The 19,291-nt window shown below is 38.8% G+C and overlaps 1 protein-coding gene and 1 long non-coding RNA gene across 2 annotated transcripts in view; one reads left to right on the forward strand and one right to left on the reverse strand.

The window, feature by feature from the left end:
• The window catches only part of NRXN3 (neurexin 3), a 938,203-nt gene that overhangs the window by 552,347 nt on the left and 366,565 nt on the right, over nt 1-19,291 (forward strand). The gene's annotated exons all lie outside the window — the stretch shown is intronic.
• LOC149917875 (uncharacterized) overlaps nt 4,139-19,291 on the reverse strand; it is a 35,784-nt gene continuing 20,631 nt past the window's right edge. Inside the window, exon 5 of the long non-coding RNA XR_016467014.1 lies at nt 4,139-5,350. This is a non-coding gene — a long non-coding RNA (uncharacterized LOC149917875). The remainder of the gene's footprint in view (nt 5,351-19,291) is intronic.

Below are 19,291 nucleotides of genomic sequence, written 5' to 3' on the forward strand. Positions count from 1 at the left end.
TCCCGAGAACAGCCATTGCTCCAAGTCTTGTTTTAATGATAAGTCCTCAAGGCAAGACTTGACATAGATAAATAGACATAAATGCATTCATTGTGGCCATTACTTTTAAACTGTTGCTGCTGAAGGACTAGTCTTCTCTCTTTCCACTCAAACACTGGTGGGATGGAGAAAATGTCAAACATGGACAATTCTCCCTCCTAATTACAGAATGGAATAAAAGAAGCTTCCAATCCAACAAAACCACGGGCAACAAAAGGTATGAAAGCATAAGTGTTAGTTACTTTTTGTGAATGTTTAAATTTATTTTGTTTACAAGTATAGCAACATTTTCTAAAATTGAAAGAAGCCCTTCTAGTGCCAGATCACTTTGCAGTGTTACTGAGAACTGGAAAATATTTACTATTTTGAATAGGTGTTGAGGGGAGCCTGAGGTTACTTTTTACTGAATTAATTCACAGAAAAGTCTTGTTTACTCAGTACCTACTATTCCATGGCATTTTGTTTTAGTTAATGTTCATTGTTTCTTCTTTGTGGTCATTCAATTATTTTTGGCATTAGTTTAGGTTCTTTCCAGTAGCAACTGGAGATATGCAAAATGAGTGGGTAAAATGAGAAAAAATGTAAAAAGAACCCATGGACAGACACTCTTGTTTACTTTTTATCGGGTAAAATTCAATATTGCTGTAATAGGTTCCTAGATTTTAAGGCCAGAAAGAATCTGGCCTTCAGTACAAAACTGGCACTGAAATTTCATAGCACTGGAACTGTCCTGTATCTTGTGTTAGTAAAGTAAAAATCTGCAGAAGAACATCCAAGCTAGACTTTAAGATATTCAAAGTTGGAGGGTCTTTCCTTGGTAGTTTAAGTGATTATTCAGCCTTGCTGTGGGAGATAGTGAACCCCATTTCTCATCAGAATTGATCTGGCTTCAGTTTACAGCTCTGAACCAATTATTTGCCTTATGCCATTTTCTGTTAATTGAAAGCCTTCTAACTCACACTGTTTTTATCCATTGAGTGAGTGTTTGCTGTGGACATATTTATATATTTGATGCAGTGTGGTGCAGGGATCACTGAGTTGATCAAAACTTAGTCCAGTAAATCCAGATAATGCAAGGACTGTGTTAATACTTCCATTACATTTAGCTTGCTCAGTTTTGAGAGAGGAATTTTAGAAAGCAAAGAGATAGAAGCAGTGGTACATCTTCATACAGATAAGGAGAAGTTTTGCACCTTCTTTCCTTGCAAATCTGACTCCCGAACACATACATAAGATTGCATATCCTGTGTGGATTATGTTGTGAATCTCATGAACTGTGTTTCCCATATATTTAGAATCTATTTGACAATATGTAAAGTAGACATACAACATTCAGAAACTGGCTTTTTTCCTCTGTTCTAATTCTTCAAGCATATGGCCTCATACAGTAAATACACCCTACCATGTGCCAGAACATACACTGTATGTGTGTGTGTATATATATACACACACACACATTGAGGGACAATCTGTCGCTCTTCTCCTTTCTGTAAAAGCACAGCTTGCTTTTCACATCTCCTAAGGGAGTCAAACAGTTGCATGTGAATTCATATGAACAAACTAAATATGTATGACTTGAGTCAACTTGTGACTAAGTCTGGATGAGATAATTATTGAAAATTGAGGAGTGAGAAGTGTTGCTTACAGTGAGCCATAGCAGAAAAGGTACAATGGGGAAAAAGAGAAATCTTAAGGAAATTTCAGCTGAACATGATGCAGAGTAAATCTCATATCAATAAGATCCATGACATGTTAGTTGTTGTAGTTTTAGTAATTTTTTATTCACTCTTGGACAAAATGGATGAATAATTCTTGTTTATTGGTATGTAGTGCCTTAGTTCTCATGTTCTAGGCATTCTCTGCTAGCCTAGGTATCACGGATAAAGACAGGAGGTGCCTTTGACCAGCTGTTGCATGGTGATAACAATTGGGTGTTAGCACTGGACCCCATCTTTTGATAGTTCTTGACAGAATTTGGGAAACATATTTTGAACACATTCACTGAAAGGTGTTGACAGTGCTCAAGAGGTGCTTCCTAACAGTATTTGCTGTAGGCACTGACATTAGTCAGGACTCAGCAATTGTTTGAAGGAATGTTTTCTGATGAGTTATAAAAACAGCTGTGGTAGTGGACTCAAGTTGCTAGTATCAGATGGAAAGTAATCATGATCTTTCCTTACTCTGATTACAGTAGTTGATGAGAAAGGCTGAGCAACAGTTACTGGGATGGAGAAGGAGCTAAAATGAGGTTAAACAATATTGCTTACTTTGTTAAATGATGGGATGTTTGCAAACATCTACTCATCTCACTCACTTTGTGTGTACCACAGTGGGAATAATATGCTTTTCCTGAGTGGATGAGTCGTACAGAGTCCCACATTTTCCATGCTCTGCCAAGCTAGGATATACAAACAAAGCAGCATGGAAATGCCATGCTATTTACAGAAATAGGTTTCATCTTCTGAACAGGTTGTCCTGAGACTATTCTTAGGGATATTTTGTTTTTTCATCATTTCCCCTGTGAATTCTTTCTGCATTGTGGTTTTCAGAGCGCAGGGAATAAGGTGGGGATATTATTTATCTATAAATTTCTGTGGCCTGTGGAATCAATAAGCCAGAGAGCGCTAGCATTTCTCTAGCTCTGTAGTCTTCTCCATATTTTCTACAAAAGAATATAGAGACGTACTTTCAACTGTGCCCTTGTTTTTACACTCTATGTGACTGTATTCCAGCTTGACAGTCTCATGTGTGGATGTGAGTCATTGTGCTCTAGAAGATGCTACACATTGTTCTCAATCTAATTTTATCTTTGGTCCTTATATAATACACTGTTGGTACCTCCTAGATGGACAAATGCCAGCAGTGTTTGTTCCAAAGCTCTTCACACTGAAATGCAAACTTTATTATTGAGAAATTGAGCCTTTTGCACAGTACATCAAGCCAGGCATCTCTGGGTTTTAAAGATCATTGCAATCACTGGCTAGTGAAGCCCTCTGTGCTTCTATTCATTCTTGACAGCTTTTTCTTTATTCGTATTGCAGCTGCCTTATATTAGTCTGTGGGTAAATGTTACAAAGATGTGATCCTTTTCCCAAGGAGATTCTATTTTAAAAATAAGATAACAGGCAGAGATGGTCAGCAGTCAGGGACAACACAGATTAAGGTGACTGTTCTGACCAACACAATATGCTGTGAACACAACCTTTCTGAAATTGTGACAATAGTGAACAATTGGTCTGTGGAAACCTGTTACTTTAGAAAATACCTAGAAGAAATCCTGTAATTAAAAGAAGAAACATAAGAAAAGAAGAATGTAGCATTTCACTTCAAATGCTCAGCAACTCTTATGATGAAGGCAGTATCTGTGTAATACAGAACAGGATTTATGTCTTTGTTATTAGCAGCTCTGAGTAGATTTTGGCGTAGTCACAGCAGTGTGCTAAGCCCATGCTTCTCTGGTACAGCTGCTAATATGTGTTAATCGGCGATATGGAAAGGGAGTGTTATTTTCTAGCTGACTAGATGAGGCCCCATGTATAAATGGAAAGCAGCTTTGATACCGAGCTTGTCTTTGCCATTTTTATTAACCATCTTACTACAAAACTTACTGTTTTGCAATATTCTGTGGTAATGCTACATCTCCAAATGATTCTCATGCCACAGTCAGAAGTCAGGAGTATTAATTTTATTTCTAATATTATATATTGCTGTACTATCATATGCCACTGCATATTATTATAGAAAAACATATTATAATGTGTTTTCATATAGTAAAAATGTTGGAATATGCTTAGAAAGAGCCTGTCAGTAATCATTAAGGATGTTGGGTAGGAGTTGGCTTCTTCAAGCAGCAGCTGCCAGGACAGCATTATCATGCTATAGGGTTTTTTTGGTTACAACTACAGAATGGAAAGGCTCAGAGATTAAAATATATATCTAATATATACATACACACACACACACACACATATATATAATTATCTTTATTATATATTATATTTATATATATATATACACAATATATTATATTATAATATAAATTATATAAAGTATACATATATATACACACATACACATATCTTTGCCAATAAGATTAAATAGTTTTTTTATTTTAATTTGGAAGTACTGTTAAAATTTGTACTGTAAAATTGCTTCTGTTTGAATTTATAAAGGCTATTCTAATCAAATGTTACTGTATGTATGACACAAATGTAAAGAGTAAAAGTGCAAAATGTTGTCATGAAATGTCAGTGTGATGCAACAAAAAAGGTGTCATTTCATGAGCATTTACAGTTCTGGCTCTTTTGCAAGATGCCCTTAAAACTTTATTGCAAGATGCTCTTTTCTTTTTCTGTGGAGGGTGTCTACATCAACAGTTTCATAGGAAAAAATTATTTTCAGAAATACCTTATGAGCATTTGCAAGATCATAGTCAAGTTCTACCTACAGTATTCCTAAGAAGGACTTCTGAGTTGCTTGTTGATAAGTGTAAGCCCAATGGAATAACAATAATTTTAAAACCTTTCTTAGGTGCAACACTTCTTATCTAAAGAACTCCTAACACCTCAAAAAGTATCTTTATCCCTTTTAAAAAGTAGGAATAGGAGGTGCAAAAAACATGTAAGTGATGTACTGAAGGTGAGCTGTTGAAGATGTAGCAGATCCAGGAATAAAACACAGGAGTCCATCTGTGTTCATTCCTGACCTTTTTGTCGCTTTCTGGGTATTCTGTACAAAATGATGTTTTATGCTAATGTATCTCCTCTTCTTGGTTCTTCTCACAGGCTTTCTATTGCTTTATTTTAGTATCTACAAGGTCACCCCAAACCAGAAAAGAGAGGAAATACTGGGCAGTACTTCTTGAGTTATTTCAACATAGTTTCCAGTCATCTCAACATGTTGATATCTATCTGTCTTCACTGATATAAAACTACTTTGAAGGTTGATCTTTTGCAGTGATTACAAATCAGTCCTAGTGGGGATATTTCAGATCTGTTAGTGAAGAGTAGGCGGAGATCTCCCTCCAATGGTATACAATGGTCTTTTGAAGTTATCTTGAGACTCCAAAAATTAGCCATGTGTTTATCCATTTACTTCTGTCATAAGCAGTAAGCATAGATGAAGTGGAGGGGCCCAAACCAAAAGAACATCGCTTAGAAGTTTGGTTCTGTTTTGTCTGGAGATTAAGTCTTCTGATCATCAGGACTGTCTTCGGTGTGGGCCTTTCAGTTGGGCTGGTTGTAATGGAGCTGCCCTCGGTGCTCAACAATGGCAGAAAGGAAGACCTCCTGTTGACTCCATAGTTCTGGCTCTGTGCAGTTGAAAGGCTAAGTTAGTCAGCAAAAATACTTTTACCTTACCCTTTTTGTAGAGATGTTGCCTCCTTGTCTTCTTTATGGACAATTAGACCCACTTCTTTCTTCAATTTATGCTATTCTGCTTAAGCTTTTAGGATTTGACTGCCCTGCTCAGTTTCACAGAATCACAGAATTGCCAGGGTTGGAAGGGACCTCAAGGATCATGAATCTCCAACCACCCTGCCACATGCAGGGCCACCAGTCATCCCACCTAATGCTAGACCAGGCTGCTCAGGGCCCCATCCAATCTGGCCTTGAACCTCCAGGGACGGGGCATCCACAACCTCTCTGGGCAGCCTGTTCCAGTACCTCACCACTCTCTCTGTAAAGAATTTCCCCCTGACGTCCAACCTAAATCTCCCTTCCCTCAACTTCAAACCATTTCCCCTTGTCCTGCTGTCACTCACCCTTTCAAAGAGTTGATTCCCCTCCTGTTTGTAGGCTCACTTTAGGTACTGAAAGGCTGCAATGAGGTCACCCCATAGCCTTCTTTTCTCCAGGCTGAACAAGCCCAGCTCCTTCAGCCTGTCCTCATAGGGGAGGTGCTCCAGTCCCCTGATCATCTTTGTGGCCCTCCTCTGGACCCTCTCCAACAGTTCCCTGTCTTTCTTGTACTGGGGGCTCCAGACTTGGACGCAGTTTGTACCTTAGCGGTGACTCCTGGCCAGTAATAGCACGTTTGGTGCAAATCTCTATTTTTAGTTTCCTGTGGAAGTGTGATGTATTTTTATTTTGCTATACACAACGCTAGTTTCTTGAAGAGAAATAAGATTCTTCAGATGTCATATAAGAGGAAGTTACTTGGGGATTTGAATATAGGAGAGTTCAGCAGACTTTAGAATCAGTTTTTTATTACTTTTACTGTAAAATCACATTGTGTTTTTTTTCTGTAAGACAGCTGTAGCTCTTAAAGTCAGGCTTCAAATGCAAATGAGCTAACACAGTCAAAATTAATTTTCTGTAAACAGTTTCTTATACAAGTTTAAAATTGTTCCTTTTACCTCTTTCTCTTTTTTTTTCCCTCATTCCACATTGCTTGTCACTTGCTATAACATTCACAGAAGGAAAACACAGAAGGGACTCAGTGCAACCAGCTCTATATTTATCTATCTGAATAATAACAAAATTTAAAGGTGTTTGTCTAGTCCTATATTTAATAATGAAATGCTGCAAGAATTTCTGCCATTTCTTGTCTTCCAAATATCTCAAAGCAATTGATCATCCCTATTAAGAGACAAAGAAACTCAAGTCCAAGGAAAGGTTTTATGAGATGTCCATAGCTGACATCCAGCATAAAATAGAGCTGAGAACAAGATCCGTGTCCTAAACCCTGAGGCCACTTTGCCATCCTCATTGCAGCAACTGTCGGATGTGTTCCTTCTTTTCCCTTGTCCCTGCTGTTCCAAGGTCAAGAAGCAGGGAATTAAGCTTCAGGAGCAGGCAGCTCTGCTCGTGAGGACTCCTGAGCTGAAGTCTTGTTCTGTAATTAGTGCCGCCTCAGCAAGTCGGCTTGGAAAGGGAAATAAAGAGAGACCTTCCAAATAGCAGTCATTATCTCTGCAGACTTTATTCTCAAAAATGTGGGCACCACATAGGAATAAGGCATGGAGAGATGTAAACAGATGTAGATGTACTCATCCTACTTTTGCTGCAGGGTTGCCCCGGAATATCTATCTTGAAAGGCCAACCTGTAGCATCCATACATCAGAACACTGCCTTATCTATGCAGAGTGAAGTGCAAGTACTGCCACATGGCTGCATAATGCTCATCTATTAGAGATTAAATCATTAGAACGTGGAAGCATCTTCAAAATAGGCATCACTGGTACAGAAACTTTTAAAGTTTGGGGATCTGATTGTAAGGTGTGAAAAAGATATGCTAGAATATCTTTAGTTATTGACATTAGAGGTTTTTTAGCATTTGAATTTTTCTAGCTATGAAGAAAAAAGCAAATCATACACAAGCCCATTTTGCTGTGGCTAGCTGTACTTCTTTATGTTATCACATATTTTGACTTCTGCAGCTGCAGTTTGTTTGAAGTTAATATTCACATTGTATTCCTCCATTCATTTTCCAGGTTTACTTCAACTGAGTAGAAATTTCATATAGTCAGGCCTAATTTACTATGGGTAATTTACTAACATCTAATATGATATAATTAGAACCCTAACCCAATTTCAAAGAAAAAGAGAAATCAGGCTCTTTTCAGCAACAAAGATATTGCTTTGTACTGGGATATGTATTGGGAAACAGAGGCCTGCCTGTTCTTCATTGAAATACCGATCGCAGTTTTTGCTTCTTGCAAAAAAAACAAAACTGATTTTGGAGATTGAGTGTCAAGGCCAATAGTTATCATTGCATAAGTTAATAAGTTAAATTTTACAATTTTTTTTCTCTTAGAAATTTTGCAGAGATTTCTCAACTCTTTTTGGCCTCCCCAATGGTTGTTAAGGCAAAGGTATTTCACTTATTGGCTTTCACAAGAGATTCAGACTGTTGCTTTCCTTATGATGGCACAAAACTTATGCTTCATTTATTAAATAAATGCAGACCAAGAAAAACTGGGGAAGGTAAATAGATCACAAGTACATTCCTGTTGGAAAACTATGTTCTTTTATTATTATTATTTATTATTTCATAGCTTTCAAAGTGATTTAAAATTTGGTGAATATTTCAGATCCTTTTAAGCTTTACCAAATCACATGATCGGAGACTGAGATCAGGAGGAATTTAAAAATGCAGGTTACATTGCAGTAGGATTGAAATGAATTGGTTACATCCTGCTGCAAACATTTGGTAGTTATTGCTTCAAGATACAGAAAAAGATAGAACTGAGCAGGGTAGTTCTTGTTTCATTGCTCTTCTCTAAAAATTTTAATTGAGAATATGAAATATGATAGAGATTAGAAATTAGCTATTTTGTTTTGTTAAAGAAACTTTGATTTTGGTTGTATTTGTATGTCAATCTTCGTTGGTAAATGATGTTTAACAACAGGATGTAAAAGTCTGGCTGCTCTGTGAGTCTCTTAATCCAGCTGAGGTAGCATCTATTGTAGCATCCTTTCAAAAGCAGAACTGCAAGAAATAAAATTAATGAATTATAGTGCTACTTTAATTCGTGAGAAGGATTCTTAAAGTTTTGGAGCAGGAAGGTATTCTTTAAGCTTCCTTAACTGAAAAGCACATTTTATTTGTTGCAGCAGTGTGTGCTGCACAGTTTACTGTCTTCTTCACATATAGTGTGTAAGAAACTTACCATGAATCAAGAGTAAGGAAATAAATGTTTCAGTTATATTCTCTGTATAGAGAAACATATGTCAGACCACTTGTGGTGGACCTGGACTAGTTAATATGCGACTAGTTAATATGCCATGGGTAGATCTAGCTAGAGCTCTGGATAGGAGATGCATGATTTAATGTAAGCATGGAGTTGATATGGTTACCCTGCCTGTTCTGATGGTACTATTTCCATAGCAGCTAATGCACTTTGGGAAAGAGGGAGACAGGAATCAAATTCATTACTAACATGCCTGTTCCGAGCTTGTGATGACACAAACTTTACAGCACCCACATTGTCAAGTATCTTTCAGTGTGTGGTATGTCTAGGGAAGTCATTGAATAGTACACCAGGGTAATTAAGTTCTACATTTCCCTAAGAGACTGTTCAGATTAGTTACTGCTAACGACCTTTCTTTCACTGAACTAACAATAAGGCTGGATTTGTCAAACTAACTTTCATCTATATTGGCTTAAATCTGGGTCCTGGAGTTGTAATGGTCTCTTACTGGAATTAATCTCAATTTGCTGTTTCAGGTTTTAAGGTAATAACCAGCCTTTTTGTTGACAGACTGCAATAGCTCCACTGTACTCTAGATTTGGTGGCAAACAATCTGATGCGTATGGAACACAGCACAGATTCTATACCACCTTGTTTCTGGCAGTATGCAGTAATGCAAAAGAATGCATTTGAAGGAGCATGTTATCATTGCTGGTCTTTATGGAATACAGGCTTCCCTTTTTAGGATACGGGAGACTTTCTGTAAAATTTCAATTCAACTGATTAATTTTGTGTAAAGTTGTCTGAATCCTCATTTCCCATCTGGAAATACTGGAAATACCTTCAGTTAAGGATGTATGCATTTACACAATGCTAATACACAATTAAATCTGGATTTCCAGTCTAAGTTTCCATGTAGAACATGTTGGCTTGGTACCTGCCTTTTTTCAAAAATGGACATCTAAAATAGACCAGCTGAATTCAGCCTTGGAAATGCCCCCACAGCCTCTGAAGGAGGTCTGACTTTCCCAGATAGAGGCCAGTGTGAAGACAGGTGAGTCCCAGTGCTGACTGTGGTGCTTACTATGCTGCTGCAGGAAACAAGTCAGACATAGGAATCTTGGCCAGTAGCAGTTTCCTCTGTATTTCCATGTGCTGGCCATACTTGTTCTTGTCAAGCCTAGCTAGAAACCATGTATTTCAACCAGTAAGTAACAGGTAAGAGTGATAGAATTCAGAGTGACTTATGAGACTTTCTCTTACACTTGTACTACAAATTCATGGTTGTTTTTTTTCCAGCCATTCATATATTCACACATATATAAGGACTGGAACTACCTACTTGTTTAAAGAAAAGGTGTTTCCAGCATTTTCCCTCTGAAATTTTTCCAAGTTCTGGGGATGTCAGTTCTATTTTTTCTTTTAACTGCTTTATAAAACACAACTTCTAGGAGAGAGTTACTGGCCAGCCATGCTCTCAGCTCAGCCTCTGCTTTCTCTTTGATTCTGGCTTCAGCATTTTATATTCTCTTTGCTTTAATTCCATGTTTTGCTGAATGGAAAATCTACTATTTCCCCTTCCTGGTGGAAGATTCTCTCTGAACGTTACCATCACCACCTCCTGGACCAGTCTGAGGAGGACGGTTCTCCCGCTGTTAGTATGTTCTGTGTTCCCACCAGCTGTCGTGCTGACAGATTACAGATGAGATTTTGGAAGAAAGGAGAGTGTCTAAGATTTTAACTTCAAGTCTTATATTTTGTTTACATTTTCTCCTTTCAGTAATGTTTTTGGATACTTGGTTCTCCTTTCTTGCTTCACTGTGAAACAACACAGTTATACCAGTTCAGTGGATATCTGAGATAAACCAGTCTGCAATATTTCCTGAAGGCTTCAGTGCAGGTGGAGGAACCACTTCTCACCTAGCAGTGCCAGCGTAGCAGAAGCTAGAGACAAATCAAAGGCTTCTTGTGGTGCAGCAGAGGAACAAAGCAGACAGGCGCTAGTGAACAGTGATGTGAGCCACTCAGGCCTTGAGGCCCCAATTTATATTCCCTTGTAGTCCTAGTAGATTACATGGTCGCAGTAGTGAGGCAGCTCTGTTCAGTAAGATTAAAGATAGAGAAGGTCTAGAAAGCCTCCCTCTGTGCTATGAGCCAGTGGTTTTATGTCTCCCAGTTTCACCTCAGGCACTGCAGCTTCCATTACGCTGACTCTTAGGGTTAGAGCAATATTCTCTCTCAAAGCAAGTAAAGCCATTTGTTTTTGGATCTTTTAGTGATTCCCTTAGGCTGAGCAGCGGCCAGTCATACTAGTTTTTCTCTGTCCAGGAGTGCCATGACAGGCTGCCCCACTTCTCCAGTTCTACTTATTGAAGAGAAGAAGATGGCATTTACTATCCTGAATCCCCTGAAGCAGTCAACACTTTTGTGCTAAGGGACTTAGAAGTTGCTGTATTTTGGTAGTTCTGTTTTGTTTTGGTTTGGTTTTGAACAGAGCTGTATTTGACTGAGAAAAAGCCTCGGGAAGGCTTCCAGTTTGCATCAGAGGTAAAATTGGCCCACTTGATGAAAAGTAGTACACTATTGCTTCTTGCATTTGTCTGAGTTGATGCTTCATTGAATAATGTGACTCATTATTTACGTGGTATAGTAGCAATAGATCATCAACTGGTACCTGTGATTAAATCACAAACGGAGGGAGATTAACATGCTTTGTATCTTGAAATAATTTTTCTTTACCACCGGACTCTGTCATCTCTCTTATTTATGTGAAAGCAGAGATAGTGAAAGCTGTCAATTTGTGTTACATATTGTATCAGAGAGGCTGTGGCAGGCATGCCCCACACTACCCATATAAAACTTTCTGGTGAGGGAGCTGCCTGCTGTGAAAGTGAAGGAGCTGATGTAAACTTACTGGCCTTGGCACATCCCATCTTACTGGCTTGTGTTAGTGTGTTTGCTGCTGTAAGCTACAGACTTTCCCTGTACCAAATTTCCACAAAACTAGAAAGAGTCTGTGTTTGGAAAACAAACTCCAAAACATCTCTAAGGAGCACTGAAGTTGTAGTACTAAAAGAAAAAAAAAAACAAAGAAGGCATAGAGGGGGAGGGAGCAGGGAAGAGAGTGAAGCAGGAGAAAAAAATACACAGCTGAATCTGGGGTAGGGGAGATCTCCTGTGAGGACACAGTCTGACTGTTTGGTGAAACACGTTTCCCAGGGCTGCTAGAATCTCTGCCCCAGTGGGCAGCAGCACATCTGGGCTTGCTTTCCATTTGTCAGCAACCAGTCTTGTCCTTCTAGCTTCTTGTTTTCTCCTTTTCATTTCCCCTGCTGATATTCAACATGCTTTCTGGAGCTAATGCTGCAACAGGCCCTTTAGTATGACTGAAGAGCTACTGGAACCAAACTCACTGGGAAATTATTTTTAATGAGTGAAAGCATGGCACTGAGGCACTGAATTCTATCTTGAACATAACAAAGAAAGATCCTTACAGGGGAAATCCTGCAGTGCAAACTCTTCAGATGAATAGCTTGTTAGAGGATAAAGCAGTTAGGTGAATAAAAGCCTGATTACGTACCTGGAGGTAGAATGTAATAAGAATCAGAACAAGTAAATGAATAATTTGGCTGCTTATTCTGTCTGTGGGCTATGCCTGAGTAGTCTTATCCAATACCTGCTTCTGAGAAAGCAGAGGTATTACAAGAGGCAGAGTATTCAGAAGAGGATTTTGATCTGCATTTGACTGCTTGCTCATTTGTCTCCGAGCTGGCATGCAAAGTAGTAAAGAGGCATTTCATGCTGTGCCTACACAGGGTGGTCAGTTTGTGCAGGGCATATGACAGCTGCAGTCACACTGAGACTTCCTGATGGTAATGTGACCATGACATGACATCTCTGCATGACCTGGCATGATGACATTGTATTAGATGTATGCGGTACGGAGTGAAGTGCTTACACCCTTATTGTGATCATCTTATTCCCTTTGGTCAAATGGGGATAGTGCTCAGAAATGCTCACTGCTTTGCCAAGATCCCAGGGCTTCCTCCTGGCTCCAACTTCGAGGAGCTCCTGCCTCCCCTGAGCTGCCTGCTTTAATCACAATCCCCAGGCAGCATTTATTCAGCTTGGAGTAAGTGGTTAGCATTAACCTCACACAGACGTAAGTGCTGCTTGCACATTGCTTCCCATTTATTTATTCCTTTTTCTCATTACAGTCTAGCTCCATTTCCCCTAGGCTTTTGTGCTGGGTTTCTTTTTTATTATTATTATTTTTATTTTTGACTGCTAAGGTCTTTCCTTCCAAGCCAGCAGTCATGCAGAGAAACTCAGGCCTAAGAGTGGAAAGCCTCATAACTCATAACATGCCAAGTAACTTCTTGGTTTGTTTGGAATATACCACCTGGATCATTACACTTAATTTCGGATGGCTACTACCAAGGGAGAGGAGAATCCCAGAATCAATTCCCAAACTTAAAAGTATGCTCTCCATTTGGCAGCACAGAGTTATCTTTCATCTAAAACCATCCAAAAAGCCAAGTGTCAACTGAGATTACCTCCTTTATTGTGCCATCATCATCCCAGGTAATTCCTGTCACTAACCTACATCTCCCAAAATGCGGTGGCACAGCCACCCCTTCTAAGTAACAGGTGTGCTAGACTATCAGCAAAACTTCTCTGCCAAAAATATTGTGTGAGCAGCTCTGTTTCTGATCCATCTGAATTCATCACTTTTTCATATTGAATATAGCTGGACTTTGCATTTACAGTGGAGCTTCGGTTTGGCTACAGAATCTCATCTCTGTACTAAAGACAAAGTAGTAATTTTCTCCAGTGCTTGACATACACACAGCAGTCATCTTTTATGTTTTCTCCAACAGTAATTGCTACCCTCTCTTTCTTCTGCCTTTCAGACAAACAGCATTAGGAGATGTGCTCTGAGCAAGCCTCTAAATGAAACATGCCATTGCTTTCACCTGTAGTTTTGCACAAAGGCTCAGATATTTTAGCTGTTGTGGATCTGTTCATCTACTCATCATAGTTATCCCTGACGCATGAGTTATCAGATAGTGTGAATCTGCCTTCCTACCTTTTCTGCCTTGTAATTAAAGATAACATAGCATTCACTTTGTTAAGATAATTTAATGCAAGTCTATGATGGTGGTGCTTTTCCTTTAAGATCTTTTGTTTGATGGTCTTAAATCACAAGTAAGTATGTTAATGAATTGAGTCTAATAGCTCCCTGTAGAGGAACACAAGAAATTTACCACAGGGAGTCAGTGTCAGAGTCCCTTCCAGCTGAACCCTTTCTGTTAGCTCTGAGAGTTAAGCTTCTATCCTGGAGTTCTTTTGTTTGGTAACAGATGATGCTTAGTGTGTTATGAACCTAATATGCAAATTGAACATCTAAAGTTTTGGAAATATGACAGATTTTTTTATGATGAAGATACTTACGTTTCTGTAAGCAAAGAACACTGGAGATGGCACCAATAATATTCTTTCCTTCACAGATTTTCTTTTCGCTGACTATTACTGCTATACCATCTGAATATGAAGAACGAGTCTCAAGTATTGGCCTTCCAATACTTGAAGGGAGCATATAAACAGGATGGGGAACGGCTGTTTACAAGGGTGGATAGTAATAGGACAAGGTGGAATGATTTTAAACTGAGACAGGGGAGCTTTAGGTTAGATATTAGGAGGAAGTTTTTCATGCAGAGGGTAACGAAGAACTGGAACAGTTGCCCAAGTAGGTTGTGGATGCCCCATCCCTGGAGGCTTTCAAGGCCAGGCTCTGGTCAGCCTGGTCTGGTGGTTGGCAACCCTGCCTTGGCAGGGGGGTTGAAACTTGGTGATCATTGTGGTCCGTTTCAACACAGGTCATTCTATGATTCTGTGAACTTTATAGTCTGTGTGTCTGATATTCTCTTTTTAAAATATAAAGTAGAGATGTTCCAGAAGAGTTATATCATCATCTAAGTACAGAAGTGTCAGCAAGTGCAAATATGCATCATTCTTTACCTTACTGTTTTGGAGAGAAATAAGAAAAGTAATTATCTAATCACACACATTCATTTTACTTATTATCTCAATTTTAATTTGGAAAAAAAATTGCACTTTTATTGCAATTAATTTTTGTTTGTTTGTTTTTAATGGAACAAAAAAACAACCTTGTTTTCCCTCTGCAGAAGGGGCATGTAGCTAGAAAATGAGACATGCAAGTGTAGATCATTGTTACCAAAAGAAAGTGCTGAGGTTTGATTGGGTAGTATTTTCTCTTTCATTTTCTCCTTCATTCCATTTCAGTCTATTGTTTAAGTAAAGTTAATGTATCCAGAGCTCCGCTTTCTGATCTATTAGTGAAAATCTAGAGTATGCAGCATTAAAAAAAAGTCTCGTATTCAAGAGTAATTACCCCAAATATTGCTGCAACATGCTTGTTGTAAGCAGCAGTGGAAGTCTTTATAATAATCTAAACTGAATTTTCTTGTGTTGTTGCAGATTGATAACATTGTAACAGTTGAATAATTTGTCCTGTTTCATGTTACTCTCCCATCTGCCATGATACTTTATCACAGCAGCATCCAGGCACACAATATTTTTGCATTTTCAAGTAGGGTACTGATTCAAATACATTTATTCTCTCTACATAGAAACTAATCTGTGGAGACTCCCCTCGAGGCTATTATTCAGACTGAGCACCCAATAGCCTGGCCTGGTACCCATTGAAGATGGGGATGGAAGCAGCGCAGAGCAGCTGGGCTCCCTGAAAACAGCTGGATTGGGCCAGCATAGTTACATAACCTCAGACTGGCATCCTCTAGCAGCAGGCGCCTTCCAGAACTAAAGCTACAACAAGAATTTATCCCATGGGCTTAAGCAGGTCATGAATTTCTTCCTGAAATGAGCAGTAGGCAGTTTGAAGTGACAGACACTGTCCTGGTGTGTTCTAGCAAGCAGTGCTTCTGAGATGAGAGATTGCAGAGGTTGCAATCCTTGGTGTTGCATGGGATTAACAGTGAACAAGGAAAAATATTTTCAAGGATATACTGTTAAATACTGTTAATTCTTTCCTGGAAGCTGAGGAAAAGGGTTGTTGGGACAAGAAGAGCTTCTCAGCCCAGCAGTACTCCCCTCAGCTTCACTTTCTTTATGCAGGCTTTGAGAATTTTATGGAAGAGCATCAGAGCAGTATCTAGCAGGGATACTTATGGAGCAATAAATGAGCTTTTACCATTGAAAGAGAAAGATAAGAAATTATATATATAATAAGAGTGGTGAAAAGGGAGACCTGAAAATAGGCTTCTGAGCATGGGTTCAAATTTGATTTTTCAAATCTTGTTCTGTAGGATAAGTCACATCACCCATCTGCCTGATTTTTCTTATAATGGAGGACTTATTTATAGATTTCTCCTTAAGGGGAGGTCTGAAAATTAATGGATGCCACTAGAGTGACTAGATGAAAAATGCTGTATATTACCATAGCAAATAGTAAACCCTTTGACTCATTTGTGATATTACTACCACCAAATGCCTCTGACTTCCTGTCATTTCAGCTGAGCCTGCTTCTGATCCTGACAAACACTGAGGGAAAGATCCTTAGCTAGTGTCAGTTGTCACAGCTCCATTGACTTCAATTATTTCTCTTGCGTAACATATTTCATCCAAAGCACTTCAGGTATTCTGGAGACATTGGCCAATTAATCACCACAATCTCTACAGGAGGTATGGAGTCATACCACAATCAGAAAAACTTAGAAAAGAAAGGTTAATCAACTTACCCAAGGTCAGGAAGAGAGTCTAGCAGAGATTAAAAAAAAAAATGTGCTCCTAATTCTGAAGGTTGCCTTTGCTTCAGGTTTTGCTCTGTGTACCTGAAGGAACTGTTCCAAGCTCTGCCTTTTTCAGAATTTTACTAGTATGAGACAGAGCAGGACTTGCTTCCTTTTCATGCCCGCGCACACATTTAGCTTTTATCATTCTCATTTTATTCTTAGGAGGAGAATTGTGGAGGCTACAAGCTACACATATAAAAGCAGATTCCTCAGCTGGTAAAAATAAGACTTCCCAAAGGCAATGGGAATATGCTGACTTATACCTGAGAATCTGGTCCGGGGGCTTATTTCTGGAAAAGTATGGCTATAGATGCCTAGGGATTTTCAGCTTCCAGTCACTTTCTCACAGGCTTTCCGAAGCTACAAGAACTAAATTACCTACTGGTGGCAATTGCTTTTCCAGTATATTGCAAGCCAGTACTTCATTGCATGTGCAAATGTTTCTCAGTAAGCTAGATTGTGCCCTCATACCTTCTGAAAGCCCAGAATGGCTGCATCAAATGGAGATACTTAGAATAGACCCAAGTAGAAATGCTTTCAATTATCCACAGTTTCTGAGATGGGATTTTTTTTCCAGTATAGGGAGTCTTTGTGCAACTTCAGCATTTTATTCTGCAAATTTAGACTCTTCCAGGGAAGCTGCTGAATGCTGTGATAGTGGAGTTAAATTTATAAATAACCAGCAGACGAGCATGAGGAGAGGCAATGAATAACCCACAGATGGAACAGTTAAAGATCAGTTGTGACATAATCACAGAGCAGCAATGCCAAGCTGAGGAAAAGCACTCTGCCTGTTCAGCACTCGAAGAGAATCCACAAGTGTATGTTTAATTATAGTTACAGTTTTAAGACCAAAATCAACTTGTGTTTCTTAAAAAAAAGAAAAAAGAAAAGAAAAAAAAAAGTCTTGCCCTGTGAAATCCGCATTTTTCTTCTGACGAGGTAGAGAACATGCTCTCTAGAAGAAAGGTTCATGTGCATACTTCAAGCCTGTAGCTAGTTTGGAATTTTCTGTCATGTGCTCTTCCATGCCATCTTATCCTATATTATTTTCTACTGTCTTAGATGTGAAGTTGTGGATCTTAGCTGGGATGATGAGAAGGGGGAACTACTGTTTTGCCAGGAACTCAACAACAAAAAAATTGGGCGATTGTCCTATACTCTTGGTATGTCTGAACACTGACATGGATACTGTTGCCTGATTGCTAGACGGTGACTATTTAGTATTCAAGAAGATAATGATGTGCCATGGAACAAGCAAGATCTTTTTCCTCCAGAGAGCAGGCACAGAATGGATTTACATATTACTCCCCGTGAACAAGTAAAAGTGGTTAAAGGGTCTTAAAAGTCTTAAAAAGTATAGAGCTAAGAGCAAATAGCACATTGTAAAGCAGAGAAATACCGTGTTATTAGGGTTTGGTTGTTTTTTTTTTTAAATTGTTGTTCTGTTGACAACTGCAAGCAGTCTTTATTGTTGACTATTAACAGGACCCTAGGGACTTTCTGTTCATTGGAAGAATGTAAAAGCAAGGTAAAGTAGTTAGGTACAGGATAATACTTTTTGTTAGGGCCTGCACAGTTTTGACTTAGACTGCTTCTGCTTTGAATGCTGTTATTAACAGGTCTTACCTTGTCTACGTGGCAAAGCTTTTGAAGATACACACAGTGTAGGCTATGAGGTGAGGATGTGGTAGGTGGGAGTGATTCTATCTGATCTGGTGGAGTGTATTGCAGAGGCAGTGGTCCTGGAGGGTTGGAGGGCTGCTTTCAGAGGAAATCCCTGGATCTTTCTGTTCAGGTAATATTTTCTGGTCATGGAAGAAATGCTGTAGGAGCTGTGTGCCATCTGGCTGGTTCAGTAGCACTTCTGACACTTAGCTAATATACAATTATGATTCTCACACTCGTTTTTTCCAGCTCTGAAGAAATATTAAAATGTATAAAATCCATCGTGCTATCATCAGTTTTGATGATAGCATTAAACAGTGTATTAAACCATTCCCTTTGGTGTACAATTCATACCTCTTAGCCTGGAGGGGCATTTCTTATTAAAATGTCTCAGATCCACATATTGTGAAATAATATCTACTGAAATTCCCCATTTTTATTTATGTATTTAAAAGATGTTGGTAAGGGATTTGAGGAAACAAATGAATTTACTGCTTGGTAATAATGTAACATCATAAAAGGTACAGTGCTTATTATGAGAGTTATTTTCTATGAGATTTTTAGGCATTTCATTTAAATTGGCTTTGAAATGAGCACTGTTCCAGATAAACTAAAAACTAGCAGAATGTCCCCAGGGATAGCATGTTGAGTCAGAGAGATAAGAGGACAGTAGAGTTGGAGGGCGCTTTAGAATGCATTGGGCTGCAAGATTTGCTTTTGCTTCTAATCAAAACAGTCAAGATTTACAGAAGTAGAGGTTTTGATTACTTTGATTTTTATGATTGCAAATTAGGAGCAAAAACTGGTTGCAGAAAGTGCTGATCAGTCTTCTGAAACTCAGGTTTTTGTAAGGGTTTGCTAGTTGGGCAACCAAATATTGAGATGCCTAACTAACGCTATGCTGCAAGAAAACATTAGCCTGGTTGAAAAGCTTCAGTGTTAATCTGGAAAGGGGTTAAGTAGTAGTCATCAGCTCTGTTGTCAAACAGGGAGGAACTGCAACCCCAAAGGAAAGAAAAAATCTAACAAATTGTCTGTGATGGAGGATTTGCCAAAAGACTTATAATCACAGCTTATACGAACTAGCTTATACCTTCTGCCAGTGTGGGGCAGA

This window comes from Phasianus colchicus, chromosome 5 (genome assembly GCF_987193195.1).
Source record: "Phasianus colchicus chromosome 5, bPhaCol1.hap1.1, whole genome shotgun sequence".
Taxonomy (NCBI): domain Eukaryota; kingdom Metazoa; phylum Chordata; class Aves; order Galliformes; family Phasianidae; genus Phasianus; species Phasianus colchicus.